Genomic DNA, 20,653 nt, shown 5'->3' on the forward strand with positions numbered 1-20,653 from the left:
GGTTGTGTCGCTCTGAACATCACAGACAGCATTGAATCCTGCTAGCTAGAAATCCCAAAATACTTCTATAGAATCATTGTGGGTGGTGATACTGGGCCCCAGGGGTCCAGGGAGATCTTGAGATGAATAATGAAATCAAGCATCAAAAGAGGACACATTGTAGTAATGAGTGGCTGAAACTACCCTCACACAGACTGGCTGCATATGTGCTCCAGTCATGACAAGGAAGTAAAATTTCTAGAGACCTTAAATGACTGTAGCCTAGAACAGCTGGTGGTGGAACCAGCCAGAGGGGTGGCAACCTTGGACCTAATTTGGAGAGGCACCCAGCACCTGATGTGAGATGTATGTGTTGTTGAGCCATTTGGGAGCAGTGACCATGGTGCTATTAAATTAAATATACAATTGCTAAGAATATCCAACACACTGCATTTGATTTCAAAAGAGGAAACTTCCCCCAAATGAAGAGAAAGTTGGTAAAAAGGAAGTTGAAAGGCAAAGTCAAGAGGGTCAAAGCACTTCAAAATATTTGCGAGTTGTTTAAAAACAGAGTATTAGAAACTCAACTGGGGTGTATACTGCAGATCAAGAAAGGTACCATGAGGGTCAAGAGAACACCAGTGTGGTTAATGAGCAGAGTCATAGAGTTGGAAGGGACCCCAAGGGTCATCTAGTCCAACCCCCTGCAATGCAGGGATCACAGCTAAAGCGTCCATGACAGATGGCCATCCAAGCTCTGCTTAAAAACCTCCAAGGAAGGACAGTCAAAGCAGCTTTTAGAGGCTTTCTTCAAAAAAACTGAAGGCTTGTCCCCAAAAAGGAAACAAGAACACAAACGTGGGGTGGGGAGGTGCAAGCAGACAGTAAGGAATGCTAAAATAGAATTTGAAAAACACATGGCTAAAAATGTTAAGTCCAACAACAGGAAGTCCTTTGAATATATTAATAGCAGGAAGTAGCAAGGAGACAGTTGGACCCTTGAATGATAAAGGAGTCAAAGGAGTGCTAAAGAATGATGGGGGTTGAGGAGAAGCTGAATGAATACCTTGCATCTGTCTTCATGACAGAAGATGTGCCTGAACTAACCTTTGTAGGAGGTAAGTTTGTAAAACTAAGGGAGATAGTGGTGATGAGAGATGAGGTTCTAGGACAAATAAACAAAATAAAAACGGAGAAATCACTGGGTCCAGATGGAATCCAACTGAGAGTTCTCATGTGAAAATGCTGATCTTCTAACAAAAATATGTAACTTGTCTCTCAGAGCAGCATCCATACCCAAGGACTAGAAAGTAGCCAAGGCAACATGTTTTTTAAAACATAGATCCAGCAGAGATCCTGCAAATTACAGGCTGGTTAGCTGAATGCCCCCAGAAAACTGGTGGAAAGTATTGTTAAAGATAAAATAACCAAGCACACTGGGGAACAAACCTTACTGAAGCAGAGCCAGCATAGCTTCTGCAAATGGAAGGTTTGTCTCATAAACCTGATAAAGTTCTTTGAAAGTGTCAACAAGTGTACAGATAGAGGTGATCCAGCTGACATAGTGTACTTGGACTTTTGAAAAGCTTTGGACAAAATATCCCACCAAAGACTCCTGAGCAGGTTTAGCAGTCACTGAATACAAGGATAGGTCCTCTTGTGGATCAGGAATTGGTTAAGAAATGCATAACCAAAAAAGAGGACAAACAAGGTCACGTTACCATAAACTCTGCAGATGCTGATTTAAATGTATAGATGCAAGTTCAGACTCAACGACTAGAAACACATCTCACCATAGAAGAGAGGACAGTGATCAGGTTCCTTGTGAGTCTTCTCAGTCTACTGCCCAGGTATTGTTGAAGAGCCACCCAGTTGGTGTTGGTAAGCCCCCTTCTCTATTGGAGTTGGGCAAAGTCATAGAATCATAGAATCATAGAGTTGGAAGAGACCACAAGGGCCATCGAGTCCAACCCCCTGCCAAGCAGGAAACACCATCAGAGCACTCCTGACATATGGTTGTCAAGCCTCTGCTTAAAGACCTCCAAAGGAGGAGACTCCACCACACTCCTTGGCAGCAAATTCCACTGTCAAACAGCTCTTACTGTCAGGAAGTTCTTCCTAATGTTTAGGTGGAATCTTCTTTCTTGTAGTTTGGATCCATTGCTCCGTGTCCGCTTCTCTGGAGCAGCAGAAAACAACCTTTCTCCCTCCTCTATGTGACATCCTTTTATATATTTGAACATGGCTATCATATCACCCCTTAACCTTCTCTTCTCCAGGCTAAACATGTCCAACTCCCTTAGCCGTTCCTCATAAGGCATCATTTCCAGGCCTTTGACCATTTTGGTTGCCCTCCTCTGGACACGTTCCAGTTTGTCAGTGTCCTTCTTGAACTGTGGTGCCCAGAACTGGACACAGTACTCCAGGTGAGGTCTGACCAGAGCAGAATACAGTGGCACTATTACTTCCCTTGATCTAGATGCTATACTCCTATTGATGCAGCCCAGAATTGCATTGGCTTTTTTAGCTGCCGCGTCACACTGTTGGCTCATGTCAAGTTTGTGGTCAACTTGTCCTTCAAATAGAGGACTGTCCGCTATTAAAGAAGACACATGGACAGACATCCTGGTCTCTTTCCTCAAAGCTCTCTTCCCTTGCATGTTTCCTTATCATCCCATGCCTTAATTTTCTCTGTTAACATTTCTGTGGCACCATCACTTGTCTCTAGGAGTAATTTAATGAAGAGTAGCCTCACCTCCCTGTCTTCTCACTTCTCATTTCTGATCCTTCATATGCTAACATCTCTCCTTATTTTTCCTTATGAAGCATTCCCTTCCCCTACTTCTGTTTTGCTTTCTCCCCAGGAAATTCCATTTGAGTGCAGCATGTATAAACACCTGTGACTGTACATAAATTGTCGCCCACTCTTATCCAAGTCCTTGTCTAACATATATATAGGATAGGAACAATCTATCTTCATTTTATATCTGTAAAATGAGACGGGCTCCAAATCTAATTAAGTCCATAAATAAAGAATTGTAGACAAGAAGGATAACATTTTCTTGGCAAGTTCTTATAAATCAGACTAATTCCATGCAAAATGTAAGAGGAAAACAAAGGAACTGTTCATTTACAGGAAAATTAGGACTCACAGTCAAAGACTAATTATATTTGTCAGTGTTCTGCATCAAAATGACACCTGACCATCTATTTATTTAATGACTCCAAATCCAGATATTAAATGTTTTTCCATGATTTACTTTCTACAATGATCAAATTGTGATATAGTAAAAATGGTTTTCCTTTACCGTGCTAGACTTTTTAAATTTGTTACAACTCAAAATGTAGCCTGATTTTAAGAACAATTCATTTGCTTGCTGCCGGTTAATTATCTAAGGAATTTAACAGGATTTTTTTTTTTAAAAAAAGAAAACATTCACTCTTTAATTAGTTTCTAAAACTAATGGAGAAAAATGATTCTTATGTTACATTAGGCATTTTATTTAAAAGCATTTATAAAGGGAAGTTTAAACAAAAAATGAATGATGCTGTTGCATGTATGCCTTGTGTAAAACAAGAAATGATGCAGGTATCCAGAAATCTATTCACAAATCTTTGTTGCAAAAGCAACAAATAATCCTTTGGCACCTGACAAGGTGGGCTGTAGTCAAAAAAAGCTTAAGCCATTATTATTATTATTATTATTATTATTATTATTATTATTATTAGAGCATTTCAAGTGCTACAGGTCTCTTAGTTTTCAATCAATCAGAAAGAAACATAGGTATATGTTATAACCTATAATTTTAAAAAATCTTCATCCTCTCCTTAATAATCAAACAATACCAATGAGTCAAAGTGCAAATCATTTAGGTTGCAATTCTACACATTAGAGTTAGAGTAGCCCCCCCCCCCGACAGAAAAAAAGGTTTGTAAGGCCTTTGGACAGGAGCTTTATAATTTTTGAACAATGAACTTTTACACTGTTGGTATTAGTTAAATGTGAAATAGTGGAATTTAAAATAGTAAAAATGCAGTAATTTCATCTGCTGTCTGGCTTGGTACTATCACTAGAAACTAAGTCAGTGATTTTTGTGACCAATTCGTTTAAGGATTTATGTTTAGAAAATTCAGGCAAAAATATTCATCTATAAATAAATTCATAGTGAATTTGTTTTCTGTTTTTCTTTTTATTATGTATTTTGTTGTATGTATTTTGTGAACTGCCCTGAGATCAACAGATGAAGAGCAATATACAAATTTAATAAATAAATTAAACAAAAACAAAAGTTAATAGCACTCCTAGCAAAAAAGAAGAAAAAGTGCCTTCTACTTTCAGTGGAAAGGAACATCCAAACATAAAAAAACTAGTTTGCAACTTCCAAATGCCTTGTGACACTCATGTCTCACACTTTTTCAGCCCCATAGTCCCCACACAAATAAATCCCAGAGCACTCCAATCCCACCCCTACACACCAATTCTGGATCCAAATCTGTCCCCCTTTGCTGTCTTCGGTCACTGACCCCTTATAACCCTTACCACACTATTAACACACCCCTTAACACACCTCCACAACACACAGTACTGTCTTTCTGTTTCCTAAAGTAAGGCACCAATGGATCTGACATGGCTCTCCATATCACTTCTAGAAGGGTTCTACTTCATCTTTAGGCAGGCTATTCATCACTATTTCTAATGTATAACCTAAATCTCTTAACCCATCGTTTAAGCAATTTACTCGTTATCTATCTTCTGTGGGCAGGTGTAGGGAGGGGGGAAACAGCTTAAAGCTGCCAAGCATAGTGCCACCTTTTTTTCCTTCTTCTCTCCTATACACCTAATGTAAGGACAAAGAGAGAGTAGAAGGACCTCATTACTAGGGGTAGATGGTTTTACACTCAAATTTTCATTAACATGTTTATGATGCAGAAAGGAAGTACTGTATTCCACATCCTCAATCAACCAACTCCTTCCTAATCCAAACTGAAAATGGTGACATATTTACTATGATGCCAGCATAGTAGGCAAGGTTTTCAAGGGAAGGTGATCTTATACTGAAAATGGCGTTCCATTGCAAGACTGTTAGAACAAGATTTGGCAACAAATTTCACATGTGGTATTATCATCAAATTAAGTAATTAAACTGCAGATGATGGTGGTAATGGTTAATTGTTATGCTTCAGGTAAGCCACCAGACCTAAGATCTTACAAAACACGCGATCAGTAGGACCCTTTCCAGGCACATCACAATCTAAACAAGGATGACACTGGTATTGATGTATTCTATTATAAAAAGTAATTAACTCTCCCTTGTGAATAGCAACATCCCCTGGAAGTTTTTGCCTCATCTACTAAAGATGGTCGGACTGAAATTGTTTAGGTAAAACAATGCAAATGAGGTCTGTGAACTTCCTGGACTGTCTGAAGTGAACAATTATTTCCATAACTTCTGTGAGTATTATTTGTTATACTGCAACATAAAGGTTGTTCAACAAAACCATAATATGCTGCTTCTCATAAGTGGCCCAGAAACTTAAGCCGTGTACACACAATACATTTAAAGCATGCCCCTCCCCCCCCCCAATTATCATGGGAACTGTAATCTGTTAAGGGCCCTGGGAATTGTTACTAGGAATTGTTACTACCAGTTTCCAAGATACACAACCCCGATATTTATAGATGATAGGAGGACTGTAACAACTATTGGCCATCTTTACACTGGGATCAATAACACCTCCAACATAACAAACAGACGTAAACTATAGAAATAAACATTAACACTACTATAAATGAACAAGCTACAGATTTTACCTTTAAGATTGGATCACATTATTATTGTAAAACTGAATTCCTAATTCAGAAAAGCAGCTAAAGGTATTGGTATCAATTGTGAGATAGATTCCTCAGGCACACTCTAGATAGAACATTGCTTACAAGATGTCAAAAATCCTAGCAGTCATATCACTTCCTAAACCTTAAGAGGGAGAAAAGGAGTGTGTGTTCATAAATATGCACTGCGCTAACTTATATATGCATACAATATACATTCCCTGCAGGTAGAAATTTTAAGGTTGCAATTTAATAAAAATTGCCTATCATGTGAGATAATGAAATAAACCTTGAGATGACAGTTTAAACATATCATTACGACTCCATGGCTAAATTACAGCCTAGCATATACCAGCTTTTTGCCATACTTAACAGCATATGGGATCACACTTAATAAGATTTCAAGAAAATACATTTATTAAGGCGAAAGCATTTTAAACACAGTTTGAATTTAAGTGTCCAATTTTACATGTCCAAAAACATTAAACTATTGTTATTACTGTTGTTGTTATTGTTTTTGTTTTTCCAGGTCCATTACATCCTACTGTTCTCTTTCAGATTCTTAAACTCCAATATAGTTTCTCCAGTATTTTTCCCAAAGGAATTATCAATGGCCTGCAACCTTGAACATACCAGTACATACATACATACATACATATCACTGTGCATTACTAGAAGGAACTTTCAGAATTTAATACCCTCAATTTCATTGACAGATGTGTGGGAACAATAGTCTGTTACACCATGGGCTAGTGACTTTTGCTACATCCAGCATTAACTAACATACTGGGACATAACAATTATGCTTCAAGCAGACACCAGTGCTTCTGCAGGGTGAAGGCAATGAATTCACTTACTGACCCCAAACAGAAAAACAGTGCTTTAGGTTACTAGCCACTGACATGACTTCGGTTTTTGTTTTATTACTACCACTGACAAAGTAAAATGTAGGGCAGAGGACACAAGTTGTCCAGTAGAAATCCATTGAGCGGTGCTCTAACCCAAACTCCAAGACCCCAACGCAGCTGAAGTTAGTCCTGTGGCAGAGAGCGCCAATGGCATTTACTTCTGAGCAAACAGGACTTGACCTGCGAACCCCCTTGAATGACATTTAACTTCTCGCGTTGGTGTCAGGAGGAGACAGAGCCAACCTTATGCACATTTTACCCGGAAGAAACACTTGAGGATTTCAGTGAGCATCCCTAATAAGCCTTGCCGGGGCTGCAGGATGATCCGGGTTGGAGCCGGTTTCCAAGGAATTATTTAAACATTTCTAATTTTATTACTATTATCAAAGGGGGAAGAAAAAGCCAAGCATGTGCGCAGGAACGAAAAAGTGCCGGAGCATGGAGGGAGCATGGGCTTCCGAGGATTTAGGGACCGCTTTGCAGAGTCACCCGCGGACAAGATGCAGGAGGCTCTTAAGAAATTGGGGGTGGAGGAGATGCTCCGGGAAAGAGCCGAGCGGCGGAGGAAGAGCGGCGGAGGGACGGGGGAGCCCGCCTGGCCGAGGTCGGCGTCCTGCAGCCGCCCAGCCCTGCAACGCCTCCTTCGCCCGGAGGAGCCTCCGCGGGACCTCGGCAAACTCCGGACCAACTTCCCTGCTTGGCGGCGGCGGCGGATGGGGAGGGGGAGACCCCCGCCGCCCCGCTTTGTTCGGAGCCCCGAAGCAGCCGGGAAGAAGGATCTAGAAGCGGAAGGCAGGAGCCGCAGACACGCGAACACGCGCGCACACGAGCCGGGGAGGGAGACGCGTGACAGGCAGAGCGCGGCGGGTCCCTTACCTTCTTCCGAGACGAGGCGGAGGAGGAACCTGGGAAAGCAACAAAGCCCGCGAAAGCCCTCGGCAGGGAGGAAGGCGAAGGGGAAGAGGCGCCCAGGGGCTTCCCAGGAGCAGCCGCCGCCGCCGCGCTCTCGCTCGCTGCCTCTCTCGCCTGCCTCGCCCGCGTGAGGGAAGCGGCCCCCATCGCGGCTTCGGCGGGGCGGGCGGGAGAACCGCCTCCCCGGCAGGCAGGCAAAGGCAGGCCGGCCCTCCTCCTCCTCCTCCTCCTTGGGCAGGGGGTGCCCGCCTCGCCCCCGCGCCAATGGCAGGGGGGGCTCCCTCAGCGCCGCCTCTCTCTCTGTCCCGCCAAGGCGTCGCCTGCCTCCCTTCGCCGCTTCACCGCCTCTCTCGCTCTCCCGCCAAGACTCACTTCTCCTCACGGAGCCCGGCTCTGCCTCTCGCGCCTCTTCCTCCTCCTCCTCCTCCTCCTCCTTTTGAAGCGCGCAGCCATCTCTGGCAACGGGGCTCCCGGTCTCCCCTCCCCCTTCGCCATCACCTCTTCCTGGGGGGCCCGGGCGCCTCACCACCCCCGACTCGAGAGAGCCCGGCTCAGCCCCCTCAGAGACGCGCCTCCGGGCGCCTCCTGCCCTCGCTCGCTCCCCGGCCTGAGGAGAAAGAGCGGAGGGGGGACGACGACCACTCCGAGGGGCGCAGGGGGGCCGCCCTCGCCCACCGACCCCCTCTGGGTCGCCGTCTCCTCAGCCGCGGCGCCACAGGCGGGGGGGGGGGCGCGGTGTGGTGTGAGGGGTTCGGCCGGCCGCACGTGTGGAAAGGACCTTGGGGTCCGAGGGGCTCAGCAGTTACGGGTCTGACCCTCGGGGGCCCTCCCTGCCCTATAAGTCTAGGGCTGTGGGGAAGAAGCAGGTGCACCAAAGAAAGACACCTGGGGACACCTGGCTGGGCAGCAGGAGCACGTGTGAAAAGGGTCGCAAGCTGAACATGAGGGAGCAGTGTGATGCAGCAGCAGAAAGAAAGCTAATGCAATTCTAGGTGCATCAAGGGAATTATAGTGTCCAGATCAAGGAAAGTAATAGTACCACTCTATTCTGCCTTAGGGACCGCTCCAGTGGGAAGGTAAACGGTGTTTCCGTGCGCTGCTCTGGTTCTCCAGAAGTGGCTTAGTCCTGCTAGCCACATGACCCGGAAGCTGTACGCCAGCTCCCTCGGCCAATAAAACAAAATGAGCGCCGCAACCCCAGAGTCGATCACGACTGGACCTAATGGTCAGGGGTCCCTTTACCTTTACCTTTATTCTGCCTTAGTCAGACCACACCTGGAATACTGTGTCCAGTTCTGGGCACCACAATTTAAGAAGGATGTTGGCAAGCTGGAACAGGTGCAGAGGAAGGCGACCAAGATGATCAAGGGTCTGGAAAGCCTTATGAGGAATGGTTGAAGGAGCTGGGTATGTTTAGCCTGGAAAAGAGGAAACTGAGAGGAGATAGGAGAAACATCTTCAAATCTCTCAAGGGCTGTCAAGATGGAGCAAGTTTGTTTTCTTCTTCTCTGGAGGGTAGGACTCGAACCAGTGCCATCAGAAAAGGAGATTCCAGCTAAACATCAGGAAAAACTTTCTGATAGTAAGAGCTGTTCAGCAGCGGAAAAGACTCCCACGAAAGGTGGTGGACTCTCCTCCTTTGAAGGTTTTTTTCCGAGTTGAGATTTTTGCATTGCAGGGGGTTGGACTAGATGACCCTTAGGTTCCCTTCCCTACCGTTCTATGATTCATACATTATGTATTTATCTGCTACGTTCTCTTTTTGCCCTTCTGCTAATGTGCTCAATGTGGCTAACATTGTAAAGTCATGGCTTACAATCAAACATGATATGAAGTGGGTGGGGGGAAGAAGGCGGAGGAAACTAATGCGCAGAACTCTCTGCACCCAAAGCCAGAAGTCACTTATGGCTCAGTTTAATCTACCTCACAGGGCTACTGTGACTTGTAGCATGCTCTTGTGAGTCATCATAAAGCCATGCTGGTAACAGTACACTAGAGGAGTGGTCTTCAACCAGTGTGCCTTGAATGATGCTCAGCTGTGCCCCAGGCAATGCTGGCCTCTGCCCCTCTTTCCTTCCCTCCCTCCCTCTGATGCCCTCTTGCATCTCTGCCTCCCCAAGGCTTGCACAGCTGTGTGTTGCAGCAGCCCTGGCTATAAGCTCCCCATGTGAATGGTGTCTCTGGGGCTGGCCAGGGGGTGCTGGTTTCCAGGAGCTGAGGCGTCCTTGGAGTAAGCATGCAAGTGGGTGAGGGAGCCCAGCCTGCCAGTCTACCAGCCCTCATTGTTGGGAATGGACAGACGACAAGTCCCAGGCCCCTGTGGGGCAGTGTGAGGAGGCACCTCTCTTTGGGGCAGGAGAGGGGCAGCTCAGAGAGGGAACACTTCACAAGGGAGGGTGTTTGAAAAAGGGTGAGAGGCTGCCGGCTCTGCAGGCAAGGGTGACCTAACTGGGCTCCTGAGTCTCACATGGGTGCCGCAGAAAGAATGTAGTTGGTCAAGGGACCCATGGACCCAGAAAGGTTGAAAACCTCTGCACAAGAGAATCAGCCGTCTGTGTCCCAAACTCCTCAGTGGCTACTGCAGAGGGAGAATTTACCCTTAGTAACTCTTCTCTTCTTCTAACTCTTCTGGCTTACTTTCATCTCTCGGTAGTCAACTTTCAGACCTGACACAAATGCTTTGTAGATATCACCAACTTAAAGCAAGGCTGGGTCATTCTTTTTCTCAATTAAGATTGAAGCAGGTTTGGCATGGGGAACACATCAGAACACAGCATTTTGTCAAAAATGACAGAACAGGTAAAGAATAGGTGCGGACTGTGGCTAACGTCACGGGTACAACACTTATTATTACCGGTAATTAAATTTGTATACTGCCCAATACCTACAGGTCTCAGAGTGGTTCACAGGATAAAATCAGAATATAAAACCACAAAGTACATAAAACAAAAACAACCAAATAAGTCCCCCTCAAACACATTTTAAAAGAGCATGGGATGTCAATTAGCCAAAGGCCTGGTTAAAGAGGAACATTTCTGCCTGGTGCCTAAAGGTGTATAATGAAGGCATCAGGCCAACCTCCCTGAGGAGAGCAGTCCACAAACGGGGAGCCACCACTGAAAAGGCCCTACTCTTGGGTTGCCACCCTCCGGACCTCGCGTAGTGGAGGCGCACAAAGAAGGGCCACTTCCCAAACAAGGGCGTAGCCAGGCTTTATTTTAGCGGGGACAGAACCAAGTTATCTGTGATGCAATTGGTCAGTTAAGTATTTTTATTTATTTACTTGATTTAGGGGGGGCAGCTGCCCCCCACTACGCCCCTGTTCCAAACCAGCTGTAGGCATGTGCTGTATGCAAAGTTAATGGAAGTGTACACGGCTGCAATTACCTTTAGAACTAAATTATCTGTCTCCCTGTATGAATGTTATTAATGTGAGATTAAAAATCATTTACGCCCCAATGTACACATGTCGAAGATGCAAACACCAATTTAAACATCACTTTTTGCAAATGGTTTAGAATCCCACAAAAATCACAGAAAACAATGCATTGGGATGGTTCTGTAAATTAACATTTTGCTATTTTTTAGCAATGTGATTGTGAAAACAGTAGGGAAAACGGGATATTTGTAATCTGAGGATATTTATACGTTTGCCACAAGGGGATGAAAGTTGCATACAATAAAATACCAAAATCAAAAACTCACAGTGCCAGTTAAAATATACCCGCAGGAACAGAAACACTTCACAAATAGAAATTATTTCAACTAAATGTCAACAGGGAAGATGCCAGACAAATCTCCGCAGGGATACATACTGTAGAGTGGGTGCTATTATTGATAAAGCGCTACTCCTGATCTTTGCCAATCAAACCTGAGTGAAAGGGAAAACATGGAGCTGATATCCAGTATCAGGGAGGGAAATTTGTAACCAGACACTCCCTGATAGGTTTTAAGGAGTAACTATGTAGCATTATTTCTAAGCTATAATTGTTAGCCGCCCTGAGCCCAGCTTCGGCTGGGGAGGGTGGGATATAAATAAAATTTATTATTTATTATTATTATTATAAGAAGAGCTCTGCTGAATCACACCAAGCCTATCTAGCACAGCATGGTTTCCCACAGTGGGCAGCCAGATGCCTATGAAAAGGCCGCATGCAGGACATGCGACCAATAGGCCTTTGCCACTGCTCTTCCCCAGTGGCTGACATCCCAAGGCATAAAGTCAGCATGGCTGGGAAGCAGCATTCCTGAAGGCTGTTGCTCTTCCTAGCATGACAGTCTTGGGGGCCAGCTTGCTTTAGCGGGCCTAGCATCAGTACCCAACAGGGTGGGGCAAATGCCAGGGGCCACAAACATTAACAGGGCCCCCGGGGGTGGCCACTGGCATCCCTTATGGCAGTGGTTCCCAAACATTTCCCTCTGAGCCACACTTTCAGAAGAAAAATTTGCCCTTGCCACACCAAATTTTATATTGGTAAGAAATACACTGGAAAACAAAAAGGGACAACTCCTAGCAGTGCTTGATTTGCAACATAGAACCACTTTTTATTTTTTATTTTACTGCTATGTTTCCCTTTACCATCATAGGAAGATTTACTCCCTTATTTTAATGGCCTTATTTGTCTTCCAAACTGATAGGCATTAAATACAGTCTTAGTAATACAAGTATTAGGAAAAAGTATTGACTATTTAGCCCAGACAGGGACTTGGCCAAGGCTGTCCTGTAAGCTCACAGAATCTGTCTCCTAGATGGTGGTGAAACTGCTAAACAATGACAGTTTGCACTCTTGCTATTTTCAGACACACATCATCTGAGAGTTTGGGGATGGCTGTTATTTTCTTTGGTGGAGGAGTGTTCCACATCAATACCCAGTTCTTATGGATTGTAAGAGAAGATAATGGACAGGCAGAGCAGTTGCTGCTTATTCCAGTAACTCTACATTTAGCATGGTGGGGTTTGGGAAGGAATAAAATTTGGATTTAAAGTAATGAAATTGGCTTTAAAATTGTTTATTTTATTTTTTAAAAAAATGCATATACGGTAGTAACTGCAATATTGCTTTTAAAACATTAAAGGTAAAGGTACCCCTGACCATTAGATCCAGTCACGGACAACTCTGGGGTTGTGGCGCTCATCTCGCTCTATAGGCCGAGGGAGTCGGCGTTTGTCCAAAGACAGCTTCCGGGTCATGTGGCCAGCATGACTAAGCCGCTTCTGGCAAACCAGAGCAGTGCATGGAAACGCCGTTTACCTTCCCACCAGAGTGGTACCTATTTATCTACTTGCAATTTGACATGCTTTCGAACTGCTAGTTGGGCAGGAGCTGGGACCAAAAAATGGGAGCTCACCCCGTCGCAGGGGTTCGAACCGCCGACCTACTGATTGGCAAGCCTTAGGCTCCGTGATTTAGTCCTAAGCATACTTGCTACAGTTGAACTGTTATTTTCATAACTTTTGGGGTTCAAAGTGGGGGCTCCACTGCACTCAAAGCTATGTATCTACTTAGACCTCGGCCTTCCTTCTCCAATCTACTTATCAAAACAACTGATCAACACTTAACCCAGTAAATTGGAGGGATACCTTCAAGCTTTCCATTGTCAAAATTGAGCACCGAGGGTCAAAAATATTGCTGCCTATGCTTTATGCCAAAATGTCTTGTCACTTTCAGAAATGTCATGGTACATTTATGATTGCCTCTTCAATCTGCCGGATTTATTTGTATCACAGGTCTTTGTTCTCCTGGTCACAATGCAGGTGTCCAGAGCCTGTGCTTATGATAAAAGCTGGTCTGGTACTGTCTATAAATACACGGGTTGTGAAGTACAGCAAAGGAGAAGTCATTTCATGTGAACTAAATAGCAAAGGAGAAGTCATTTGCATTGCTCACCTACAGTTGCTGTAAAGCGCAGCTGGCTTTGAAGGACTTTGAGAGGTAGAAATCCTTGCCCTACAGTTTATTGTTATAGATAATATTCAAAGTGTCATGCTGCCTTTTTTTTCTTTTTCTTATAAGTTATTATTTTTCAGCTGTATCATAGAGGTAAATCACACAACCACCCACACTGCCAAAATCCTTGATCACTTTCCTCTACTATAGAAATGTCTTGGAGAAAGACCCATACTTTTGCTGTCTGCAGTTTTGCTCTTTGGATCTTTTTCACGTAAACCATTTCAACGTATGGTTATTGTCAAGCAAGTATCTTGAATTATGGTTGCAATCGTGGCCAGGAAGCTGCAGGTAGTATTTAGTTCACATGAACTAATATGGAGCAGAATGGTGTGATACTTGTGGCTGTGGGGAGGTAGCAACTGTATCTCAACTCCTATGAGATGGGATAGTGGATCATCATTCATGGACGAAATGAAAAAAAATTGCCCATTGCTGCTTTAAAGAACATTTTTGGTTATTTACAGTAATGCTTGATGGAGCATTTAAGGGAGCACATTACATGACCCGGAAGCTGTATGCCGGCTCCCTCGGCCAATAAAGCGAGATGAGCACCGCAACCCCAGAGTCGGTCACAACTGGACCTAATGGTCAGGGGTCCCTTTACCTTTACTATTATCTATGCATGGTGATGGTTTATTTATTTACACTATTGCATTCTGCCTGTCTGAAAATTATTACATTTGAAGTCCTTCTGACCATTTTCCTTTCAACACAGAGAAGTATCCGAACAGTTATTTCAATATATTCATTTATTAAAAACATTTCTTTACCACCTATCAGCAATGATTTCATAATGTGTTGTATGGCAATGCAGAGATATAAAAATACAGATGCACACACACATATAAATCAAATTGGGAATATATATTTATATTTCACATATATTTATATACCAGCTGTTGGGTTCTGTTTCTGTTATACCCTCTGTGGCTTTCATTAAGTACACATGGGGCAAAAATAAATAAATTACAAATGACAAGACTTTTGGAGAGGTCAAAACTTGTTCCCCCAGGAAATGGTGGTCTCCAAGGGAAGTTTTTGTGAGGGTTTAGGATTCAATGATCAAGTATTTTAAGCTATTTGCCATTCTCGTATCTTAACACTTATTGGAAAGTAATATTGTTCCACTAATTATTTTGTTGTTCCCGATGTTTTTCAGTTAACCATGGAAAAGTTCTAGATGGCTTTAGAAGAGTATTAGATGGATTCATGAAGGAGGGGGGCTGTCTTGGTCGCTCTGCTCTCCTCCACAGTAAAAGGGGTGAAACTTATTTAAGAGTAGAAAAATAGAAAACTGAGAGAAACTGAAATGGACAGGTTTGTCCATTCCTAATCAGGTTATATCTACACTAACAGTGGTTCTACTAAATACAGTTAGACGTCATTAAGTGTATACTAATTGTTGTCCTCCTGATTTGTACTTCATATATTGTACAGACTGCAGGGCAGATGAGGTTCTTGTTAGGAATAGGTGTGTGGTCCAGATGTGGCCTCTTTGTCCCATGGGTCTTATTAGGTTGGCAAGGCTGTTTTCCCAAAACCACACCAACCTGCCCCACACCTGACATGTATAACATAGACACAGCTGCCAAGAAATGACCAGGAGACTTAAAATGTGTTGGCAATTGTTCTTTGGCATGTGGGACCTGCATTTAGTGCCTTTTAAATTTCGAGCCAAATGTAACCCCTCTGGGAATTGAGCCACTTGGAAGATCCTGACTGAAGCCAAAAGTGGGGCTTGCAGCTGCCAATCAGCTGACTGCAAACTCCACTTCCTTTGACCAAATTGTTTTATTTCACACAGCATGGGCAAAGAAAGCATAAAGGCAAGCATATCCCTTTCTGCTTCCTTTATACTTCCTTTGCACACACAGTTTGAAATAAAACCACATGGGGAAAGGACGCAGAGGCTGGATGCCACCAGTCAGCTGCAGCTTGCTTGCAAAGGAATATGCTTCATCTGATGCCATGGGGTAACCTCAGGTGATTAACAGGTGAGTGGCCCTACTCCTGTGTCAAAATGGTCCACAGATCCACTTCCCCATCCCTGGTGTTGCAGATGAGACTCCTTTTGAAAGTGTCTGTAAAAAACTATCTCAGACATACATAATACAAGTAATACTGCGCTCAGCATCAAACACAGATTAATATTTATTTCATAAATAAAATTTGTTGGATTGCTAATTCTGCTCTGTTTCTCATGGAATTGATGTAGCAGTTGCCCTGACAAATAATTTGCAACATCTCTTCCCGGGTTTTCTCCCACTTCTCTTGTGAAGGAGCATTCTTCAGATGGTCAGATGACTCCACTGTCTGCTTTAAAACGTCCCTTTTGTGGTCAGCGATGTGACTGGGCGCCCCTGCGGGTTCTTGGCCTCCTCTCTTCTGGGATTCATTACATTTCATCTTGGGAAAGTACATTGCTTTGCTTTCTTCAGCAAAATTTATATGTGGCTTACAACAATATAAAATAAAACATTTAAAATTGTTGATTAAAAAAACAGGCATAGTAGTAAGAACATGATTCTGTGCATGATTAGTTATATTCATTGATTGTTTGCAGAAGTTTGAGCAGACTGTGTCTATTCTTTCTCTTTCCAATGAATAATTCCAAATGAATGTTAATATACCCTTTGTTGTATTACATGCTGCACACCGGACATCATTAGTTTTCAAAGTTCAAGAAGTGGAGATCTTTGCGGTCCCACTCGCAGTGCCCTCCACTCCCGGGAGCAAGGCCCAATGTGAGAAGGTGAAGTATACGACAAGGTACTGTGATTTTAAACTGGCTGCAACTTTATTGATTTCAGGTGTAGGGAGGATTTGGCATAGGCATTTGGCGTGTATCCCTCAGCCCCCTATTGAAGAACTAACAGGCATAACAAGGTCAGTCCTGGGATAATGGATCCATCACAAGACACAGGTCTACACAGATGGCTCCCCCACAGCGCTGGAGGAAGCTCTATGGCCCATTTGCCGATCGCTTCAGCTTTTGGACAGAGACTTCCCTCTAGACCCCCTCTAATGGGATACCCTGCGATCATGCTGCTGTGATGATCACACACACACCCCACCACCGCCAGAGATTGGACTAAAGGATTCCAATCATTGCCTAATCCACAGGGGAAATTCCTTCCTGGCTCCAAATACAGCAACCATTATAAAACCACAGCAAAAGCCCTCAGAAAAGAGTCCTGGAAGAAAAATGTTAGGAAATTAACACAAAAGCTTAGCTGACTGAGGGTGGGATGGGTGGGTGTTGCTCCATGGCAGAACATGGTGCCAAGGAGAGGGCCAACCATGTTTTATTGGGTGGGAGGGATACACCATGGGCCTAGCTTGATTGGCCAAATTCATAAGGAGGTAAGGCAGGAACCCCCATAGTGCCTGGGGCTGGCCTGAGGATTATTAGTGGTCAGACGCCTAATGGAGGTTACTCTGAGGGGCTGCATGGCCAGACGCGATGGACCACAACTGCTGCCCATCCTAGACTGGGTAAGCAGCTCTTTCACTGCAATATGTTCTCTTTGTTACTCTCTCCCACCCCCAACTCAAAAAAAATGGCAGAAGAACTATGTATTACAATTTTGTGTCAGCTATTATTCCCAGCTGACCCCACTTTTCTCCCTTTTTCAATATTCCCTATATCTATTTTTAATCATACATTGCAAAAACCACTTTGATATGCCTGAGCGAAGGAGTATTTTCCTCCAACATCAAACAATAACCACTGCGAAATTCCCCTTCCCCTCTTCGCATATTCATTCAACAATTTTATTTATTATCCATTTATTATTTATGGCATGAAGAACTAAACTGGCAAGGAAGGTTAATTATTTTTTCTCTCTGACAAAGCTCCTGTGCCTTCAGCGGCTTCAAGACAAAACAGCAATCCAGCTGTTCTTTTCGTTGTTGTTGTTGTTGTCATGCAGTGGGCAATAAGGTGAGTTTGAGGTAGAGAACAGAGCGTCCCTGCCACTGCTGAAATGAGAGACCTCTCTTGCTATTCCCAGACAATGCCACAGCCACAGACCTGAACCCATAATTTATCATTAATTAATTAATACATAAAAATATAAGATAAAAATACATAATACATAATGAAAACAAAACAATAGCCCCTCTTCCCCCACATAAGACAAGTTGGCCCACAAGTATATTACAATCAAAACTAAATTTCCTATGATGCAAGACCAAAGATGACACAGTGGAATGCAGAGGGTTGCGGGGGCACTGAGTGGGGAAAAACAATAGTACAATGTGAAAAATAAGCTTTAAATTTAGTCTAGTCTTTCAGTTTGTTCCAGTGAGCATATAAATAGTGACCAAAAAGTCAGCACCACACCAAAAGTTACTACAAGGCCTATCCTGGAAATATAACTTGCACCTTAGCAAGCTGACAAATTGTGAAAAATTACATATATGACTTTAAAACAGTGAAAGCGTGATCCAGGATAAACAGAAAAATATATGAAGATGATTACAATATAAAAGATGAAAAAATTACAATGGAGCTACTATAAGTACTGAATAGAAAGTTTTATATAACAACAACTTGAAGATGGAAAATAAAATATAAGAAAGCAATCATTTTCCCACCACCCTCCCTCCAGCCCAGCCAACTTAAAAGCAAGAGAGAAAATTCAGTATATTATAAACAAGTATTCTAAAACAATAAGAAAAGTTGCTTAAATGAATGAGAGGTAGGATATATTCTACTTGAGATAGACTCAGAGGCTTTGAGAGATGAGCGAGGTCCATATCTACCAGACCTGCTCTTCCAACCTGTAGGTAAGGATATTTATGGTTCCCTGAAACAAAATTTGGTTCATAAAGCATTCACCAAGCCATTGTCCACTCAAACAGACACAGTACCAAGCCATATGTCCCTTTAACATGTGTCCCCACAGAGGCTTCAGACTTCCCAAATACTGCTGCCATGTTCTGCTCTGATGCCAGAGCCTAAGGAGAAGGAGGTGAGTTACAGGACCATGGATAGCTCCAAGCAAGCAACTTACTCCCACAGAAGTTGGAAGCAGAACAAGCCCTTTAAGCCTCTTGTCTCTTGGCTCCCTCGTCCAGGCCCCACCCCCTTGTAGATAGCTCCCAGCTTTGAAAGGCCAATGCTTGAGCCGAAGATGGGCACTCATCCTCTGTTCCATTGTTTTCCTCCTGGTGAGCTTCCTGCAGCCCTGGACCAATGAATTGCAGTGGGAGCCTGGTTCCTCAAGGCTCAGGGGGAGGACAACTGCGAGGGTCTGGGCTGTAACCCTGCAGGCCCTGGTGGTCCAAAAAGTTGGCCCCACTCCTTAGCTGCTGCCTCTGCAGCCTCTGGCTCTGTGGTTGTAGTGCTGCTGGATGCATGGATCTTGGCACTTGGACCCAGAGTTGTTGGAGCACTGTACCCTTAAGAGCTAGGGGAATGCAAGAAACACTGTGTTTCAATTTGGTTTTTTAAAAAAATACAGTGGTACCCCGCAAGACGAATGCCTCGCAAGACGGAAAACCCGCAAGACGAAAGGGTTTTCTGTTTTGGAGGTGCTTCGCAAGACGAATTTCCCTATGGGCTTGCTTCGCAAGACGAAAGCCCATAGGGAAATCTCCGGGGACCTCTTTTAAATGCTGGCGGTGGGGAGCAAAGCCTTTCCCCCCCTCTGGCCTTCAGAAGAGGTCCAGGAAGGCCGGCGGGGGCCGAAAGGCTTTGCTCCCCACGCCAGCATTTTAAAAGCAGTCCGGGATAGCAGGGAAGAGCTTCCCGCTATCGCGGACGGCTTTTGAAGGCAGGCGGGGGGGGCAAAGACTTTCGCCCCCCCCGCCTGCCTTCAGAAGAGGTCCAGGACCTCTTCTGAAGGCGGGCGGGGGGCGAAAGTCTTTGTCCCCCCTGCCTGCCTTCCCAGGGGCTTTTACATCGCCCCGGACAGCGGAGAAGTCCTCCGCTGTCCCGGGCGATTTTAAAATGCCGCCCGCCAGCATTTTAAGATCGCCCCGGACAGCGGAGAAGTCCTCCGCTGTCCCGGGGTTTTTTAAAATGCTGGGGGTGGGAAGAAAAGCCCTTGTCCCTCCCCCAGCCTTCAGAAGAGGTCAGGGGACAGACTGTCCCCGGACCTGGTCTGAAGGCGGTTTCCATAGGAACGCATTAATTGATTTTCAATGCATTCCTATGGGAAACCGTGCATCGCAAGACGAAAAACTCGCAAGACGAAGAGACTTGCGGAACGAATTAATTTCATCTTGCGAGGCACCACTGTATATTAGAAGGGTCAGAACAGCAGTCTGTTGCTTGAAGGGGGCAAGGCAATAAATGCCTAGAATAAAATGGTTACTTTGAGTTTCTTTGCTAGAGATTGATGCAAGCAGGAAACATTACTGCTGCCATATATGGAACTGATGCACAATCTAGACTGCAATAGAAGCCTAGATACAGTGGGGGAAGCTCAAATACAAATGGCAGCTTTTGGACCATGTGACGGGAGATACTGTAATACAGTGAGGTCTGGGAAATGGAGGAGTTAGAGAGTAATAGAAGGACTGCAAACCTGATTGTTACCTGTTCCAAGGAGATTTCCTGTTTCATAGCGACCTGAGCTAGAGGTCAGGGAGAAATCCAATTGGTTCATAGTTTAATATGAGACGACTTTGTTCAAATTTCTTAACCAATAAACAAACCAAGGGGCAGCTCTCCCTTTTAAATTCACACTTTTCTGAGTTTAGTGATGCAGTCTCTAACACACACACAAAAGTATGAAATGTTTCTATTAGGAGGGAAAACACACAAAAACATATGTTTTGAAAATAACATACACCAGAGAAATTCCTTGCAAAAATGCATATATTATGCATATAACATATACCTGTTAGACAAATGTATATTGTACATATACAAAAATGTGCATATTAGGAAAAACATGTTTTCAGACTGAACTTAAGACTGAACAAAAGGCAAACTCTGAGAAACCAAAACTGATAGGTTAGCCCATTAGACACTGATCACAAAGCTTGGACACAAACGACAGCCCAGAATGTGCCTCACCTGAAATATTCTAGGGTAAAACTAAAGGATTTCTAGTAGATGC

General features: G+C 44.0%; 1 protein-coding gene and 1 long non-coding RNA gene across 4 annotated transcripts in view; one reads left to right on the forward strand and one right to left on the reverse strand.

The window, feature by feature from the left end:
* MPPED1 (metallophosphoesterase domain containing 1) overlaps window positions 1-8,129 on the reverse strand; it is a 92,766-nt gene extending 84,637 nt beyond the window's left edge. Inside the window, exons 1-2 of one of the 3 annotated variants that reach the window (XM_083503566.1) lie at window positions 7,594-7,838; window positions 5,792-5,954 (exon numbers count right to left, since the gene is read on the reverse strand). The gene's annotated coding sequence lies outside the window, so the exon portion shown is untranslated. Of the gene's footprint in view, window positions 1-5,791; window positions 5,955-7,593; window positions 7,839-8,001 lie in introns of those variants that run through there. The other 2 variants (XM_083503564.1, XM_083503565.1) reach the window with 2 other exon arrangements.
* A 7,976-nt stretch (window positions 8,130-16,105) lies between these two features.
* Window positions 16,106-20,158, forward strand: LOC310707060. The gene is made up of 3 exons (XR_014526310.1): window positions 16,106-16,349; window positions 17,436-17,523; window positions 19,922-20,158. It is a non-coding gene; the product is annotated as an uncharacterized lncRNA (long non-coding RNA).
* Window positions 20,159-20,653: the final 495 nt, after the last annotated feature.

This window comes from Podarcis liolepis, assembly GCF_965112155.1.
Source record: "Podarcis liolepis genome assembly, chromosome: 5".
Taxonomy (NCBI): Eukaryota; Metazoa; Chordata; class Lepidosauria; order Squamata; family Lacertidae; genus Podarcis; species Podarcis liolepis.